Source organism: Pleurodeles waltl, chromosome 3_1 (assembly GCF_031143425.1).
Source record: "Pleurodeles waltl isolate 20211129_DDA chromosome 3_1, aPleWal1.hap1.20221129, whole genome shotgun sequence".
Taxonomy (NCBI): Eukaryota; Metazoa; Chordata; class Amphibia; order Caudata; family Salamandridae; genus Pleurodeles; species Pleurodeles waltl.
Window position 1 is genome coordinate 1,076,051,466 of NC_090440.1, and position 19,690 is coordinate 1,076,071,155.

A 19,690-nucleotide genomic window follows, 5' to 3' on the forward strand; every position below is an offset into this window, starting at 1 on the left:
CTCTGATTTTCTCTGTCAACACCACCCATGTGCTTATTGTAGTCCAAAATACATGCAGGTTTGCGTACTTCTGCAACCTGACAGAGAGTCACAGGGGAAGTACTCTCATCATTGATGGGAGTTAGCATGTACACATCCCTCCTGTCTGCTAATTTCAGAGCTAGCAGCTCATTATTACGCAAGACACTGCATTGTGCCACAAGCAACGGGGTCCACTCTGAACAATTCCTTGAACAACTGCACTCCAGTGTAGAAGTTACCTATGTAAAAATGGTGACCTTTGTCTACTAAGTTCCCACACAATTTTCTCCCTAACTCCAAAAGTGAGCGGACAACCGGGGCTCAATACTTGAATCCCTACCATTGTAGACCTTGAAATTATACACATATTGTGTACTACTTTCAGACAGCATATACATCTTAATTATATACTGTGCCCTCTCGCTAGGAATGTACTGCTTAAAAACCAAATGCCCCTTGAACAGAACCAAAGACTCGTCCACACTTATTTGTTTGCTTGGAACATACACTTCTGAAAACCAATCTACAAAACGATCAAGGACAGGCCTAATCTTAAAAAGATGGTCACAATCAGGGTGATCTTGTGGCAAGACTAAAGCATTGTCAACAAAATGCAGCATCCGAAGAAGAAGCAAATACTGATTACGAGTCATGGTTACTGGAAACATAACTGTTGCCATCATGAGACTAGTAGACCAATAAGAAGCCAGTGACGGCTTCCTTACCAACTCCATCAAAAAAGTAAAACCCAAGAAAGTTTTCACCTCTTCCAGATTTGTGGGAATCCACTGGGTAGCTTTAGACTGAGGCCTAAGTCTGGCACGTTGTCCCTCAAATACTGCTCTGCATACAAATTAGTCTGCTCAACAACCTCTTCCAAAAATACATTGTTCATAAACAACTGAAATTAACAGGCAAAAAGATCTCTGTATTCACTCTCTGGGAGATCAGTAAAGGTAGGCAACGGTGGCTGCTCCATGTTTGGGGCAACCCAGTTGTCAGGTCTTCCAATGGGAATCCTTTCAGCCCCAGGCTGCTGCACTCTTGGCACATCAGTGTCAGGCCCTTCATCTGCACTGAGAGTGGCCTCCTCATCAGGAGATTCTTCTTGGACAGAAAACTCACTGCCAGAATCTCTCACTTCCTCCTCTGCCTCAGATGCAGATTCAGTCTCATAATCATGGCCAGAAGACGACTCAAAAAGCATGTCAACAACCTGCTGAGTGGTCAATCTATGGCTAGCCATGATCCTTTCTAAGAAGAGTAACTTGACAAATGTGCCAACAACAACCAGCACTGTCTAAAATAAGTAATAAACAAAGGGGCATATTTATACTCTGTTTGCAGAGTTAGCGTAATTTTTTTTACTCTAATTCGGTGCAAAACTAACTCCATATTTATACTTTGGTGCTAGACCCGTCTAGCACCAAGGCCCTGATTTATACTTTTTTTTTGGCCCACATTACCGTTATTTTCTTTTACGCAAAAGTGGTGCAAATGTACAAAATATTGGCCCATATTTATACTTTATGTTGCAAAACTGCACTAACTCAGTTTTGCACCAAAAAGTTTAGCACCAGTTTGCACCATTTCTGTGCACCAGCCGGGCACCATATTTATGGAATGGTGCAAGCCGGTGCAAAGGGTAGGCTAGAGAAAAAAAAAATTAATTTAGTCGGGTGGGGCTGGTGGTATAAAAGAAGGGGGTTTAGCACCAAAAAATGACTTTACGCAGGTTAGAGTAAAAAAAAAAATGACTCTAACCAGATTAGCATCATTTTATGGTGCTAAACCTACCATGCCACATGACTTCTGCTTTAGAAAAGGCAGGAGTCATGCCCACAACCCCAATAGCCAGCACAGGGGACAATTTCAAGGCCCCCTATGGCACTTTAAAAAATAAAATGCAATACTTACCAGTACTTATCTGTACATACCTGTGATGGGGTCCCCCTTCCTCCGCAGTTCCTCTGGTGTGGGTAGGGGTGCACCTGGGGCCTGTGGAGGGTACCTGTGGGCTTATTCCATGATGTTCCATAATGGAAATAGGCCCACAGATCCCCTAACGCCTGCCCTCACCCAGGAGTTAAAAAACGGGGAAAAGCAAGCTTTGCACCATTTTTTTGACCCCTCCTCCCTTTGGTGCACCATTTTTGCACGGGAGTATAAGTATGGCATTAAGGCCATAGAGTCATTTTTTGCACCGGAACGCCTACCTTGCATCTCATTAAGGCAATATAGGTTTCCACTTCCAAAAAATGACTTTAACTCAATAACTTTGGCACTAGATGGGTCTAGCACCAACACTGAATTTGAGTAAAAAAAATTATGCTAATACGGTGCAAACAGTATAAATATGCCCCTTAGCGTAAAACAATGACGCTAATCTGGTTAGAGTAATTTATTTTGACTCTAACCTGCCTAACGTCATTTTTTTTATGCTAGCCTACCCTTTGCACCAGCTTGCACCATTCCATAAATATGGTGCCCTGCTGGTGCAAAAAAATTGTGCAAGCTGGTGCAAACCTTTTTGGTACAAGTTTTGCACAAAAAAGTATAAATAAGGGCCAAAGTGCGGTTTTATCACAAAGAGTTATGTACTCAAAAACTGTACCACTCACTTGCCTGAAAAAGCTAGACTCGCCAGCATCTACTCTACACAGACACAGCAATCACCAATGATATCCCAGTATAAAGAAAAAAGAAAATCAAATTAGTCAAAAGATAACACAAAAATAATTGTGCACAAATCTAAGGACAATTTCACACACAATCCTGCATTTTGTACACCACCTACAAACATGTCATTCATGCATGGCAACAACACTCCTTTGGGGTAAATTGTTTTTACTTACCCACTGGTGGTGGTGGATGTGCCTCTTTCTCCCTCTCGAGTGTCCTGGCGGTGTCGGATTTGTTGCTGTTTTTTGTCTGTCTTCAGAGTGTGACTTTTAATACGGCAGTCGGAATACCGCCAACATGGCCGTCTTTTGGGGGGCGTGACCCGGTGGCCTTGCCAAAAGACCACCAAACTCATAATGACCTCCTGTGTCTGCAAATTGAGCAACCATTGGCTTATGATTCTTGAGAATTTGAGTATGGAAACAATTTAAGTTGCATCTTAGCTTATGTATGCCCATCAGTTTTGAGAATCTAAAAAAAAAAAACACTACACAAATCAGAGGAGTACATTTAGGCAAGAATGGCTAGATAGATTTTCTTAATCTACAGTATGCACTGCAGGTTAAAAAGGAATCTTAATAAATGCCCTCTTACTTCTATTTCTCATGAGAGTCATAAAGTCCAAAGTCGAAAATCCATCTCAATTAAATAAAGGGAACAACCTCTGGTATCTGTTGCAGACAGCAGAACAGATGCTAAGGAAAATGTGTAAGCATTTAGCAGTACAATAAAAAAAGAGATAATACAACATAATAAAAATACATATACAAACCTCCAAAAATAGAATTAGAAAAATGTGACAAAAATAATTAAAATCAAATAATGGGAACCTGAGATATCTTGTAATGCTTTAGGGCAAAACACTCACAGAAAAAGTGAAGCACCAATCAGACATTACTGTTTGTGTAGACTGGAAACAAGGAGTAATTTCAGGCCTAGTGCAATGGATTATAGGTTGGATACCCCAAAGGGGTCGTCAAAGTTTTTAGCTTCTGACTTAGGGCCTGATTTTGATACTGGTGGAGGGATTACTCCGTCACAATGGATGTAATGGGATTTAGATTTCTGCGGATTGTATATACATCACCGTTGTGGTGAAACAATCCCTCTGCCAATATCAAAATCAGGCCCTCTTTTAAGTCAATGTAAGTCAATATTCTCCTGTGTGGGAAGGTTGGAGACTGTATCCGGCGAAGTCCCCTTAAAGTTGGATATTTGATGGATAATTCAAGGATGAGGTTCCAGTTAAGTCTTTGGTTTTGGCTGGACGGGTTCTGAGTGGTAAAGATTAAATTTCACAGCCACTTGAGTCCCCTTTTTGGTTGGACACATCCTGACCTTTATGGGATCAACATTTCTATCCTTGGACTTAGGGTCATATTTTTCAAAGAGTTGCTTAGCTCTTGCACCACACAATGGGGCAGAAGAGTGACACAACTTTTAAGTTAGATTTATCAAGCCACACAAGGCTACCTTGTTTGGCCTTGCCTGGCTTGATAAGTCTAGAATGATGCAATGATGCACAAATTGCTGCGTTGAGTTATGCTTCCCTGGGAAGGCATTCTATGAGTGAAGTGTGCATATTCCCACCCATGGATTTTGAGGCATTCCCAGATTAACCATCACTGCTGGACCTGGGATTTCATCAAAATCCTATTCTTCCCCCGGTCAGGCAACAAGAAGAAAAATAATAATTTATCTGTGTTACTTCCTTTTTTTTATGTGTGTTGTCTTCTGCAGCAAACATTGAAAGAGGAAAATTCCTCTTAGGATTATTTTTGTGTAGAAAGATGCCCCTTCCTGCACAAAAACAATCCTTTCTGCAATGTAGGCACCCTTGCTCCGTGGTGCAAGGGTGCCTACATTGGCGCTAGGCAATATATAGTGAGCCAGCACAGGGAAAATACAGGAATACACCGTACATTGCTAAGTAGGGCACACTCCTGCCCTTTCCCTATCACGCAGCACAGTACAGCACAGCAAGATGGCTTGCTGCATTGTGCTGTTTTTTTTAAATAAATATGCCCCTAGGTGTCTGTTTTGGAGACTAAAATCATCTGACAGGGCAAGCCTGAATCTGCATCTAACAAAGTCCTCTCAAAATTGGATATTGTTACTGCAAACTCCAAACATCTTGGAAGTCCAAGATACTTAGGAGTTCCAAATTCTCAGACTTTCCAGAACAGCTCCTCTTGCTCACTTTTAAGTCTACCAGGAATTCCAGGCAGCCAGAACTTTAGGTGGAGTGAGGCCTTCTTGGTTGAAATCTCAGCAGTAATTAAAAGAAGAATTTGAAATGTGACACTATATTGGTGTCCTTTATAGGAAACTGCTGACTGATACCTCAGTAATAACTGTAAAAATCATTAAATGCATTTATTTAGTGAGGTTTCTCCTATTTTCATTTCAGATGTTTTATTTAATTTTGCTTTCCAAAGTGTATTTGCTTGTTCCAGGATGGTGTTTTACTGTAGTTCTTACATGCAGCATATTAATCTTGTATTGCGAATGTAGTGAAATTAATAATTTGGAGGTGTCTATGTGAGCTCATGTCGTTGGTAGGTGTTTATAATGGGCAATCATCTATAGCTCTAGAATTGAGCCTGAAAGCAGTCTGAGGTTCTCCCAGTGCCTGTCAATGGAACATAAAGGTGTTCAAAATAAATGCTCATCCAATCCTTGACCTCGCTGCAGAGCAGACAAAGCAATGGTGACAAGTGCCAGTTGTATTTGTGAGTCTGTGCTAAAGTGAGCAAAAGATGCACCAAGTTTCTTCAGTATTGATAAAGCAATCATAAAAGAAAATGAAGTACTTACAGGTGAATGCGTGTGGGGGACAGCGATGTGAAGGAGATATAAGGCACATGAAGAAGGAGAGAGTAAAAAGAGGGTGCGGTAGAGGAAAAAGATGAGGTATGAAAATTGCAGATGGAGGATTGCAAAAGAATGTGGGGAGAGAAAGAATGAAAGTGTTTCACAGAGGGACTGCAGAGGAAAGTGGTGTGAAGGGGAGAAAAGGAGTGATGTAAATGTAACGTAATAATTTAGGTTTCTGAAATACAACATAATTTTTAAATTATTGTCATAATTAAAAAAGTTACATTTTTTATGTTGATAATTAGAATGTTATTGTAAAACTATTTTTCTGAAAAATTGTATTTTAAAAATGATTTTTATATTTTTAACATTTTCAAAGTTTGAAATGGTAGTAAAAAATGTAAACAATATATTAATTATTAATATTGATAAAAACAGCCTTTTCTATGTCAATGTTTAATTAGGAATAAATAGGTTTCTAGCTTTGGTTATAGTGTTTTACATACATTCTACTTTAATTTATAGATGAAAAATGACATGCGAGTATGGAATATTGATTACGTATATAAATTGCTTAGTAAGTAGCACCTTGCATTAAATCTTTTAGATTGCAGTGGAAATAGTACACTTTACATTTTTAGTGTCCAGCACCTTCCCCACACTTGCTTAGATTGGAGTAGGAATTGTAAATGTCACACCTTTAGTGTCCAACAATTTGCCTAAATTGGTTTAAATTGGAGTGAGAATTGTAAATGTCGACCCTTTAGAATAGTAGATGTTACCCCTTTAATGCCAAACATCTCCCCTCAATATGGTTAGATTGGAGTGAGAATAGTAAATGTTAACCTTTTAGTTGTCCAATACTTGTCCCAAATTGATTTAGTTTGGAATGAGAATAACAAATACCACTCCTTTAGTGTCAAGCACATGCCCAAAGTTACCACTTTAGTGTTTAACATCTTCCCCAAATTGGCTTAGATTGAAGTGAGTATAGTAAACATCAACCCTTTAGTGTACAATGCCTCTCTCAAATTAATTTAGATTGGAGTGGGAATAGTAAATGTCACCCCTTTAGTGTCCAACAGCTTCCTGCAATATGGTTAGAATGGAGTGGAAATAGTAAACGTCAACGGTTTAGAGACCTCTCCAAAGATAGTTTAGATTGAAGTAGGAATAGTATGTTAGAGTGTTTTATTATTATGTAAAAATATAAAATCGTTTTGAAACAGTATCATATTACAAACATTTGCCACCTTTGTTTTACATTGATTAACATTTTCTATCTCTTAATTTGTTTTATATAAATACTTCCATCATCAATTCAACTTAGTTCTTTTTCAGTATATATTGAATATCTATATATTTTATACTATTATTTAATTTTTACATTTTGTACGTTTTCAACATTTTCATAATATTTTTGACATATTTTATATGTTTCATAATTTTTTGCATTTTGTAATCCATTTATTTACATTATTAAATTATTTCCGAATCATTTTCTAGGGGGAGATAGTCATGTGTTTTTAGTTTAATTTAGCAACCATATTTTTTCACCACTACTTTCTATTTTGTAGTCTATATGTACAACTTGAGTTTAATAATAGTAAATGCTGAAGAGCAAAGGCTATTACTCAGTTCAAAAGGTAGTCCGTGCACAGTATTGTGCTCCAGTGTGACTCCAATTCCTGCCAGAGAACCTTCCCAGAAAGGGACATCAAGTGAGCATGCAGGAACCTCAGGGACCATGTTTGGGTGGGGTGGGGTTAGATGTGGGATGGGTGGGTTTGGGAGGGTTGGGCTTTTTTCCACAAAGGGGTGGGCTTTTTCTTTGGAATGGAAGGGGTATCAGTGCTTGCAGGGGGACAGGTGTGACGGGGAGGACTTGGATGTGGAAGGGATGGGATGTGGGTGGGGTCCTCTTGGGTTTGGGAGGGGCTGGAGTTCGCAAGGGAAAGGGCAAGGCCTAAAAGGAAATATTCCTTGGGAAAATTAGTAGGGTCTTCAGAAGGGATTGCGGTTTGGGAGTCTAAGGGAGTGGTCATCTTGCCTATGGTTGTTGTTGCTTGTAGTGTTTGTGTGTGAGGAGGCCAGAACCTGAAAAGATCTCTGTAGGCGAGACAAAGAACTATGAATGCCTTCCAGGTACGCAACCATCTGCTGGAGCTGGCTGCCCTGTACCTGAATGTAATTCAGAATGGCAGTCTGACCCACAGAGATGCTTCTCAGGAGGTCAATAGCCTCTTCACTCACGGCAACAGGAGTAACCAGGGCAGGGGGTGAGGTGCCTGGGTCAAAGGAGACACGAACCCTCTTGGGTGAGCAAGCATGGCCAACTGAGTGGAGAGCAACAGGGAGCGTGGCAATGGAACTGGGGTTGGCGGACAATAATGGAACAGGAGCGGGTCCCGATGGTTCCACCACCACTAGGGAGTGGCCACTGGAAATAGAATCAGAAGATGATGAGGTCAATCCTATCTCCTCATGGCACTCCCCTCACCCTCCGTGTCACTGTGTCCCTCAGTAGTGTCATGACTGGCGGTACTGAGGCCAGATGCTTTCCCACTTGGGTCTCCCTTGTCTACTTCACTTGTCAGGGATGATGCTGAAATTACAAAGAGAAATAGGGTCACTACATTTTCCTGATCACACATGAACAACAAATGTGATTAGCAAACATTACCATGACGTACACTAGCCTCCAGCAACAAGCTCCACCAATGTGCCTCCTACATTTGCACAGCATTTGCATGCATGCTACATGAAATGCCAACAGTTGGCAACAGGAAATTCAGAATCACAGACAAGTTCAATTACATGGGTAAAGTTGTGCAATCACTGTACCCATTAAATAAGTAGGAGACCTTATCACCTTCAATGGTTTGCCTCTTGTAGCATTCTTCAGTTGCCTGTTGTCATACAATAGTAGGGCAATGTCAAATTCATTTACACAGATCGCACACAAGGTCATGCATCCATCTAATCTTCACATACACAATATCACATCATTATGGTCGAAAATCCAGCCATGTTGCTGACAGAATTATAGTAGCCTGAAGAAGGTGACATGGAAATACCCATGTGACCCTGGAAACAAATCAGCAATGCTTCACTATGTGTAAATTGTCCCAATGGAGTCATGGAAGTTGTACTAATGTTGCTCAGAAAGATAACACATCTTGCATGGAAATGTACACTGGAGACAAATTGTGGAAAATGTCTGGGAGATAAGTCTTCAAAATTCACAAGACAATGAATCAGCAAGCCCCAGTGATTGCACCTCTCTTGATTGGTACTCATTGCCTACACTGACTAAGCAATTCTACTGACATCAGGTAGCCCAGGCTCAAACAACATGTACTGAACTGTAAGCCACAATGAAACACTGCACACCATTGTGACCTTTTGAATGGTAAACTTGTTGGGCCTGGATGGACAGACACATTTACACTCTGCAACATTGACTCACTGCATAAAATCCCTACAGACAACTACCCTAGTACAGACTTCGCCCTAAAACTTGAGTGACAATGAAAGGGTAGGCATGGTGGGCACAGAAAGTCTCTTCCCTGTGCATGCATGGACATGTGGCCTACCCAATGTAGACTCATGCCACTTTAGGGTGAGATTCTGTGGTATGTACCTGTACTACAGAACACACTTTTGATCATATGTGGCAAACCTACAGAGATGACATCCAATATACAAAGGTATGTTTTGTCTAATTTCTACCATGTAACCTGCGAGAAAGTAGCCTCTTTCTAGCCTTGTTACCCCCACTTTTGGCCTGTTTGTGAGTGTATGTCAGGGTGTTTTCACTGTCTCACTGGGATCCTGCTAGCCAGGGCCCAGTGCTCATAGTGAAAACCCTATGTTTTCAGTATGTTTGTTATGTGTCACTGGGACCCTGCTAGTCAGGACCCCAGTGCTCATAAGTTTGTGGCCTATATGTATGTGTTCCCTGTGTGGTGCCTAACTGTCTCACTGAGGCTCTGCTAACCAGAACCTCAGTGGTTATGCTCTCTCATTTCTTTCAAATTGTCACTAGCAGGCTAGTGACCATTTTTACCAATTTACATTGGCTTACTGGAACACCCTTATAATTCCCTAGTATATGGTACTGAGGTACCCAGGGTATTGGGGTTCCAGGAGATCCCTATGGGCTGCAGCATTTCTTTTGCCACCCATAGGGAGCTCTGACAATTCTTACACAGGCCTGCCACTGCAGCCTGAGTGAAATAACGTCCACGTTATTTCACAGCCATTTTATACTGCACTTAAGTAACTTATAAGTCACCTATATGTCTAACCTTTACCTGGTAAAGGTTAGGTGCAAAGTTACTTAGTGTGAGGGCACCCTGGCACTAGCCAAGGTGCCCCCACATTGTTCAGAGCCAATTCCCTGAACTTTGTGAGTGCGGGGACACCATTACACGCGTGCACTACATATAGGTCCCTACCTATATGTAGCTTCACAATGGTAACTCCGAATATGGCCATGTAACATGTCTATGATCATGGAATTGCCCCCTCTATGCCATCCTGGCATAGTTGGCACAATCCCATGATCCCAGTGGTCTGTAGCACAGACCCTGGTACTGCCAAACTGCCCTTCCTGGGGTTTCACTGCAGCTGCTGCTGCTGCCAACCCCTCAGACAGGCATCTGCCCTCCTGGGGTCCAGCCAGGCCTGGCCCAGGATGGCAGAACAAAGAACTTCCTCTGAGAGAGGGTGTGACACCCTCTCCCTTTGGAAAATGGTGTGAAGGCAGGGGAGGAGTAGCCTCCCCCAGCCTCTGGAAATGCTTTGTTGGGCACAGAGGTGCCCAATTCTGCATAAGCAAGTCTACACCGGTTCAGGGGACCCCTTAGCCCTGCTCTGGCGCGAAACTGGACAAAGGAAAGGGGAGTGACCACTCCCCTGACCTGCACCTCCCCTGGGAGGTGTCCAGAGCTCCTCCAGTGTGCTCCAGACCTCTGCCATCTTGGAAACAGAGGTGCTGCTGGCACACTGGACTGCTCTGAGTGGCCAGTGACACCAGGTGACGTCAGAGACTCCTTGTGATAGGCTCCTTCAGGTGTTGCTAGCCTATCCTCTCTCCTAGGTAGCCAAACCCTCTTTTCTGGCTATTTAGGGTCTCTGTCTCTGGGGAAACTTTAGATAACGAATGCAAGAGCTCATCCGAGTTCCTCTGCATCTCTCTCTTCACCTTCTGCCAAGGAATCGACTGCTGACCGCGCTGGAAGCCTGCAAACCTGCAACATAGTAGCAAAGACGACTACTGCAACTCTGTAACGCTGATCCTGCCGCCTTCTCAACTGTTTTCCTGCTTGTGCATGCTGTGGGGGTAGTCTGCCTCCTCTCTGCACCAGAAGCTCCGAAGAAATCTCCCGTGGGTCGACGGAATCTTCCCCCTGCAACCGCAGGCACCAAAAAGCTGCCTTACCGGTCCCTTGGGTCTCCTCTCAGCACGACGAGCGAGGTCCCTTGAATCCAGCAACTCTGTCCAAGTGACCCCCACAGTCCAGTGACTCTTCAGTCCAAGTTTGGTGGAGGTAAGTCCTTGCCTCACCTCGCTGGGCTGCATTGCTGGGATCCGTGACTTTTGCAGCTACTCCGGCCCCTGTGCACTTCCGGTGGAAATCCTTGGTGCACAGCCAAGCCTGGGTCCACGGCACTCTAACCTGCATTGCACGACTTTCTAAGTTGGTCTCCGGCGACGTGGGACTCCTTTGTGCGACTTCGGGTGAGCACCATTTCACGCATCCTCGTAGTGCCTGTTTCTGGCACTTCTCCGGGTGCTACCTGCTGCTGAGAAGGCTCCTTGTCTTGCTCGACGTTCCCTCTCTCTCCTGGTCCAATTTGCGACCTCCTGGTCCCTCCAGGGCCACAGCAGCGTCCAAAAACGCTAACCGAAACGATTTGCAGCTAGCAAGGCTTGTTTGCGTTCTTTCGGTGGGAAAACACTTCTGCACGACTCTCCACAGCGAGAGAGATCCGTCCACCAAAGGGGAAGTCTCTAGCCCTTTTCGTTCCTGCAGAAACCTCAGCTTCTTCTGTCCAGTTGAAGCTTCTTTGCACCCACAGCTGGCATTTCCTGGGCATATGCCCATCTCCGACTTGCTTGTGACTTTTGGACTTGGTCCCCTTGTTCCACAGGTACCCTAGATTGGAAATCCACAGTTGTTGCATTGTTGGTTTGTGTCTTTCCTGCATTATTCCTCTAACACGACTTCTTTGTCCTTAGGGGAACTTCAGTGCACTTCGCACTCACTTTTCAGGGTCTTGGGGAGGGTTATTTTTCTAACTCTCACTATTTTCTAATAGTCCCAGCGACCCTCTACAAGGTCACATAGGTTTGGGGTCCATTCGTTGTTCGCATTCCACTTTTGGAGTATATGGTTTGTGTTGCCCCTATCCCTATGTTTCCCCATTGCATCCTATTGTAACTATACATTGTTTGCACGGTTTTCTAAGACTATACTGCATATTTTTGCTATTGTGTATATATATCTTGTGTATATTTCCTATCCTCTCACTGAGGGTACACTCTAAGATACTTTGGCATATTGTCATGAAAATAAAGTACCTTTATTTTTAGTATAACTGTGTATTGTGTTTTCTTATGATATTGTGCATATGACACTAAGTGGTACTGTAGTAGCTTCACACGTCTCCTAGTTCAGCCTAAGCTGCTCTGCTAAGCTACCATTATCTATCAGCCTAAGCTGCTAGACACCCTATACACTAATAAGGGATAACTGGGCCTGGTGCAAGGTGCAAGTACCCCTTGGTACTCACTACAAGCCAGTCCAGCCTCCTACATTGGTTGTGCAGCGGTGGGATAAGTGCTTTGAGACTACTTACCACTCTTGTCATTGTACTTTTCATAAGAGAAAAATATACAAAACAAGGTCAGTGTATATACACATAGCCAAAACGTTTTGCATTTCCTCTTTTCACTCTTTTCTAAGTGCTGAAAAGTACTTCTAAACTTTCAAAAAGTTCTTAAAAGTTTAAAAAGTTTTTTTTTCTGTCTTTCTAAAAAGTTCTGAAAACTTTTTTCTCTTTTTCTATCACTTTAACTCTCTCTAAAAATGTCTGGCACAGGCCAAAATGTTGATCTGTCCAAACTTGCATATGACCACCTTAGCTGGAAAGGAGCAAGGAGTCTCTGTGTAGAGAGAGGTTTGAGTGTAGGGAAGAATCCTTCTTTGGAATTATTGCTTAACATGCTTAGAGAACAAGATAAGGCCATAGGGGCCACATCTGTTGAAAAAGTAGCAAATGGTTCCCAATCTGATCCAGGGACTCCCCCAGGAAAAGATTCAGGAAAGAAACTTCCTAACCTGCCCATTACTAGACAGTCTAGCATAGTTGGTAATGATGAAGAGCCACACCATACAAATAGTGTTGTCTCACATCATAGCAAAAGCATTTATTCACACCACAGTGGTACTGATGTTTCTGTTAGCCAAGCTGTTAGGGTGCCCTCTGTAAGGGACAGGTCTCCTTCTGTTCATTCCCATCATACCTCTGTATCTAGAAATGTCCCTCCCACCAAGCCTGATGACAGATTGTTAGAAAGGGAACTCAATAAGTTGAGGGTGGAACAAACCAGACTGAAGCTTAAAAAGCAACAGCTGGATTTGGATAGACAGTCTTTAGAATTAGAGAAGGAAAGACAGAAGTTGGGTTTAGAAACCCATGGTGGCAGCAGCAGTATTCCCCATAGTCATCCTGCAAAAGAGCATGATTCCAGGAATCTGCACAAGATAGTTCCCCCTTATAAGGAGGGGGATGACATTAACAAGTGGTTTGCTGCACTTGAGAGGGCCTGTGTTGTACAGGATGTCCCTCAAAGACAGTGGGCTGCTATCCTATGTCTATCATTTAGTGGAAAAGGTAGGGATAGGCTCCTTACAGTGAAAGAAAGTGATGCCAACAATTTTACAGTTCTTAAGAATGCACTCCTGGATGGTTATGGCTTAACCACTGAACAATACAGGATAAAGTTCAGAGAGACCAAAAAGGAGTCTTCACAAGACTGGGTTGATTTCATTGACCATTCAGTGAAGGCCTTGGAGGGGTGGTTACATGGCAGTAAAGTTACTGATTATGAAAGCCTGTATAACACAATCCTGAGAGAGCATATACTTAATAATTGTGTGTCTGATTTGTTGCACCAGTACCTGGTAGACTCTGATCTGACCTCTCCCCAAGAATTGGGAAAGAAGGCAGACAAATGGGTCAGAACAAGGGTGAACAGAAAAGTTCATACAGGGGGTGACAAAGATGGCAATAAGAAGAAAGATGGTGAAAAATCTCAAGATAAGCATGGGGATAAGGGTAAAACCAAAGATCCCACTTCAAATCTTAAACACTCTTCAGAGGGTGGGGATAAAACTAATTCTTCCTCTTCTTCTCAACCTGCACACATTAAAAAGCCTTGCTGCTTTGTGTGTAAAAACAGAGGCCATAGGCCAGGGGATAGGTCCTGTCCAGGTAAACCCCCTGAGCCTACCACCACTAATACATCAAGCTCTAGTGCCCCTAGCAGTAGTGGTACTAGTGGTGGGACTGCTGGCAACAGTCAAGTTAAGGGTGTAGTTGGGTTCACTTTTGGGTCCATAGTAGAAACTGGGGTAGTCACTCCCAAGACAGTTTCTGTCACACCTAGTGGCATTGGCCTTGCCACACTGGCTGCTTGTCCCCTTACAATGGATAAGTACAGGCAGACAGTTTCAATAAATGGTGTTGAGGCCTTGGCCTACAGGGACACAGGTGCCAGTATCACTTTGGTGACTGAAAACCTAGTGCACCCTGATCAACACATCATTGGACAACAGTATAAGATTATTGATGTCCATAACTCCACTAAGTTTCTTCCCTTAGCTATAATTCAGTTTAGTTGGGGTGGAGTTACTGGCCCTAAGCAGGTGGTGGTATCACCTAGCTTACCTGTAGACTGTCTCTTAGGTAATGACCTAGAGGCCTCAGGTTGGGCTGATGTAGAGTTTTATGCCCATGCAGCCATGCTGGGCATCCCTGAGGAATTGTTCCCTTTCATTTCTACTGAAATGAAAAAGCAAAGGAGAGAAGGCCTGAAAACTCAGGATCCCTCTCCATCAACAGGTAAAAAGGGTATCACAGTATCCCCTAACCACCCTACCATTCAGGATACCATTCCTGTGGTGGGAGAAACCTCTCCTGGGGTGGCACCTGTTCCAAGGGAATCATCAGCTGGCAAAGCTGGACTCCCTGAGGTAGAAGTACCTCTCTGTGGGATAACTAACATTGGTGACAAAAAGAGCACCATTTTAGTTAACATGGAGCATCCCTCCAACCCTCCCAGAGAAACTTTAGTGCAGAAACCCTGCACTGCCTCACAACACTTAGGACAGCATCCCTGCCCTAGTGTGGAGCTCATAGGACAGCATCCCTGCCCTGCTCCAACTCAAGAGAAACAGCATCCCTGTTCTCTCTTCCAGCCATATGGACAAAGTTTTTGCCCAGCTATGGCTTTTCTGAGACAGCATCCCTGTCTGGCATTTCCATCACTACAAATAGGTTCAGTGGACAATTCCCACTGCTCTAAACTAAACCTTACTGATAGAAACTCTGAAAATACATCTTCACATTGTTGCTTAGCTAAAAAACTTCAAACAGGGTGGTTTACATCCCCACAGGGAAGTAACCATAGAGTGGATGATAAAGGGAGTAACCAGTCTATTGCAGAGCTACTCTCTACTTATCACCACTTAGACAATAAAGTCTCAACTGGCCAAGGTTAGCCTTATTGTCCTTCGTTTGGGGGGGGGTTGTGTGAGAAAGTAGCCTCTTTCTAGCCTTGTTACCCCCACTTTTGGCCTGTTTGTGAGTGTATGTCAGGGTGTTTTCACTGTCTCACTGGGATCCTGCTAGCCAGGGCCCAGTGCTCATAGTGAAAACCCTATGTTTTCAGTATGTTTGTTATGTGTCACTGGGACCCTGCTAGTCAGGACCCCAGTGCTCATAAGTTTGTGGCCTATATGTATGTGTTCCCTGTGTGGTGCCTAACTGTCTCACTGAGGCTCTGCTAACCAGAACCTCAGTGGTTATGCTCTCTCATTTCTTTCAAATTGTCACTAGCAGGCTAGTGACCATTTTTACCAATTTACATTGGCTTACTGGAACACCCTTATAATTCCCTAGTATATGGTACTGAGGTACCCAGGGTATTGGGGTTCCAGGAGATCCCTATGGGCTGCAGCATTTCTTTTGCCACCCATAGGGAGCTCTGACAATTCTTACACAGGCCTGCCACTGCAGCCTGAGTGAAATAACGTCCACGTTATTTCACAGCCATTTTACACTGCACTTAAGTAACTTATAAGTCACCTATATGTCTAACCTTTACCTGGTAAAGGTTAGGTGCAAAGTTACTTAGTGTGAGGGCACCCTGGCACTAGCCAAGGTGCCCCCACATTGTTCAGAGCCAATTCCCTGAACTTTGTGAGTGCGGGGACACCATTACACGCGTGCACTACATATAGGTCCCTACCTATATGTAGCTTCACAATGGTAACTCCGAATATGGCCATGTAACATGTCTATGATCATGGAATTGCCCCCTCTATGCCATCCTGGCATAGTTGGCACAATCCCATGATCCCAGTGGTCTGTAGCACAGACCCTGGTACTGCCAAACTGCCCTTCCTGGGGTTTCACTGCAGCTGCTGCTGCTGCCAACCCCTCAGACAGGCATCTGCCCTCCTGGGGTCCAGCCAGGCCTGGCCCAGGATGGCAGAACAAAGAACTTCCTCTGAGAGAGGGTGTGACACCCTCTCCCTTTGGAAAATGGTGTGAAGGCAGGGGAGGAGTAGCCTCCCCCAGCCTCTGGAAATGCTTTGTTTGGCACAGAGGTGCCCAATTCTGCATAAGCCAGTCTACACCGGTTCAGGGGACCCCTTAGCCCTGCTCTGGCGCGAAACTGGACAAAGGAAAGGGGAGTGACCACTCCCCTGACCTGCACCTCCCCTGGGAGGTGTCCAGAGCTCCTCCAGTGTGCTCCAGACCTCTGCCATCTTGGAAACAGAGGTGCTGCTGGCACACTGGACTGCTCTGAGTGGCCAGTGACACCAGGTGACGTCAGAGACTCCTTGTGATAGGCTCCTTCAGGTGTTGCTAGCCTATCCTCTCTCCTAGGTAGCCAAACCCTCTTTTCTGGCTATTTAGGGTCTCTGTCTCTGGGGAAACTTTAGATAACGAATGCAAGAGCTCATCCGAGTTCCTCTGCATCTCTCTCTTCACCTTCTGCCAAGGAATCGACTGCTGACCGCGCTGGAAGCCTGCAAACCTGCAACATAGTAGCAAAGACGACTACTGCAACTCTGTAACGCTGATCCTGCCGCCTTCTCGACTGTTTTCCTGCTTGTGCATGCTGTGGGGGTAGTCTGCCTCCTCTCTGCACCAGAAGCTCCGAAGAAATCTCCTGTGGGTCGACGGAATCTTCCCCCTGCAACCGCAGGCACCAAAAAGCTGCCTTACCAGTCCCTTGGGTCTCCTCTCAGCACGACGAGCGAGGTCCCTCGAATCCAGCGACTCTGTCCAAGTGACCCCCACAGTCCAGTGACTGTTCAGTCCAAGTTTGGTGGAGGTAAGTCCTTGCCTCACCTCGCTGGGCTGCATTGCTGGGAACCTCGACTTTTGCAGCTACTCCGGCCCCTGTGCACTTCCGGCAGAAATCCTTGGTGCACAGCCAAGCCTGGGTCCACGGCACTCTAACCTGCATTGCACGACTTTCTAAGTTGGTCTCCGGCGACGTGGGACTCCTTTGTGCGACTTCGGGTGAGCACTGTTTCACACATCCTCATAGTGCCTGTTTCTGGCACTTCTGCGGGTGCTACCTGCTGCTTAGAGGGCTCTTTGTCTTGTTCGACGTCCCCTCTCTCTCCTGGTCCAATTTGCGACCTCCTGGTCCCTCCAGGACTACAGCAGCGTCCAAAAACGCTAACTGCACGATTTGCAGCTAGCAAGGCTTGTTGGCGTTCTTTCGGCGGGAAAACACTTCTGCACGACTGTCCACGGCGAGCGGGATCCGTCCACCAAAGGGGAAGTCTCTAGCCCTTTTCGTTCCTGCAGAAACCTCAGCTTCTTCTGTCCAGTAGAAGCTTCTTTGCACCCACAGCTGGCATTTCCTGGGCATATGCCCATCTCCGACTTGCTTGTGACTTTTGGACTTGGTCCCCTTGTTCCACAGGTACCCTAGATTGGAAATCCACAGTTGTTGCATTGTTGGTTTGTGTCTTTCCTGCATTATTCCTCTAACACGACTTCTTTGTCCTTAGGGGAACTTCAGTGCACTTCGCACTCACTTTTCAGGGTCTTGGGGAGGGTTATTTTTCTAACTCTCACTATTTTCTAATAGTCCCAGCGACCCTCTACAAGGTCACATAGGTTTGGGGTCCATTCGTGGTTCGCATTCCACTTTTGGAGTATATGGTTTGTGTTGCCCCTATCCCTATGTTTCCCCATTGCATCCTATTGTAACTATACATTGTTTGCACTGTTTTCTAAGACTATACTGCATATTTTTGCTATTGTGTATATATATCTTGTGTATATTTCCTATCCTCTCACTGAGGGTACACTCTAAGATACTTTGGCATATTGTCATAAAAATAAAGTACCTTTATTTTTAGTATAGCTGTGTATTGTGTTTTCTTATGATATTGTGCATATGACACTAAGTGGTACTGTAGTAGCTTCACACGTCTCCTAGTTCAGCCTAAGCTGCTCTGCTAAGCTACCATTATCTATCAGCCTAAGCTGCTAGACACCCTATACACTAATAAGGGATAACTGGGCCTGGTGCAAGGTGCAAGTACCCCTTGGTACTCACTACAAGCCAGTCCAGCCTCCTACATAACCAAGCTACTGAGTCCATGTCATGGCCTCCCTGGAATCCAAAAGGTATCTACACTGCCGGCTTGTCAATTGTGCAATACATCTGTATTGGACAAATATGACTTATGTGAAGGTGACAACAGAGCTGTGGGAGTAAGGGTCCTATCATAAGTCAATGACACACATTGGCAATGATGCAAAATGCACATATACTAGTTCAGGGATTTACTTCAATACCCATTCCCAATCTAGTCAATGGACTGAGTCATTCAGGATACATTTTGCCAGTAGAGCCTGATATTGGCCACATGCCAGGATCTGCAGGTCTGCAGGGAGTGGGCATAGTACCACTGTTGCATAGCCACAGTTACTCTACACCAGCCTGGACAATGTCCCAAACTGGGAGATACATATGACAGACCCTGGTCTCTGCTGGTTGAGCATACAGAATCTACATGGCACTCACAATTTAATCACTTCCATGCATGACAGTACATCATGTGGCCATCATCAATGTGGCTTGTCACTTATGTGGAACTCTGAAGGGCACAGTGAGTCATTATATGCCTATCATCTAACAGTTTGGCAACACCATATGTGGGATGATTGATCTGTGGCACTACACACATTGCTTACAAGATGTGCAAATGATTCAAACATGTATGAATACACAGCTCATGCTGTCATGCACCTCAATGTTGTTTGACATTTACAACCATTATATGCATTGATGTGCCCCTGTATGGTTGTAAAGTCTCCTTGCCTAGATACATGAATGCAACACAAGGATGATCTAGGCCTCAAAAAACATCACACAACACAATGTGAATTTGCAATATATAGAGCACTTTCCTTCACTACTTGGACCATATACATCCCATAGATGCTACATAACATCACACAAGAAGTCTAACTTGCAAACATGGGCACATTACAGCCTGTGAGGAGGGAAAGGATGGTGTTGAACAGAGTCAAATATGCCTATGAGGTTTTTACCTGCTCCTCTGGTGAGCCATAGAGCTGACTACACAGGGGAAATTACCTCATCCACGAGCTTCTCCAGCTCCTCTGGACAGAAAACAGGGGCCCTTTCACCTGCTAGCTGTGGCATGATTGCTTCCAGAGGCTCTACAGAGCAGCTGAAGTGGTGGAGGTGTTGATGGCAGCAGTGTCAGGAGTAAAGTGAGTGAATTTGCAAAACGCAGCATATACGTATGCCACGTACTCGGTCATCACCGCCGACAGTTACTGCCATTGCCACAGGCAATGTTAGCCTATGGAG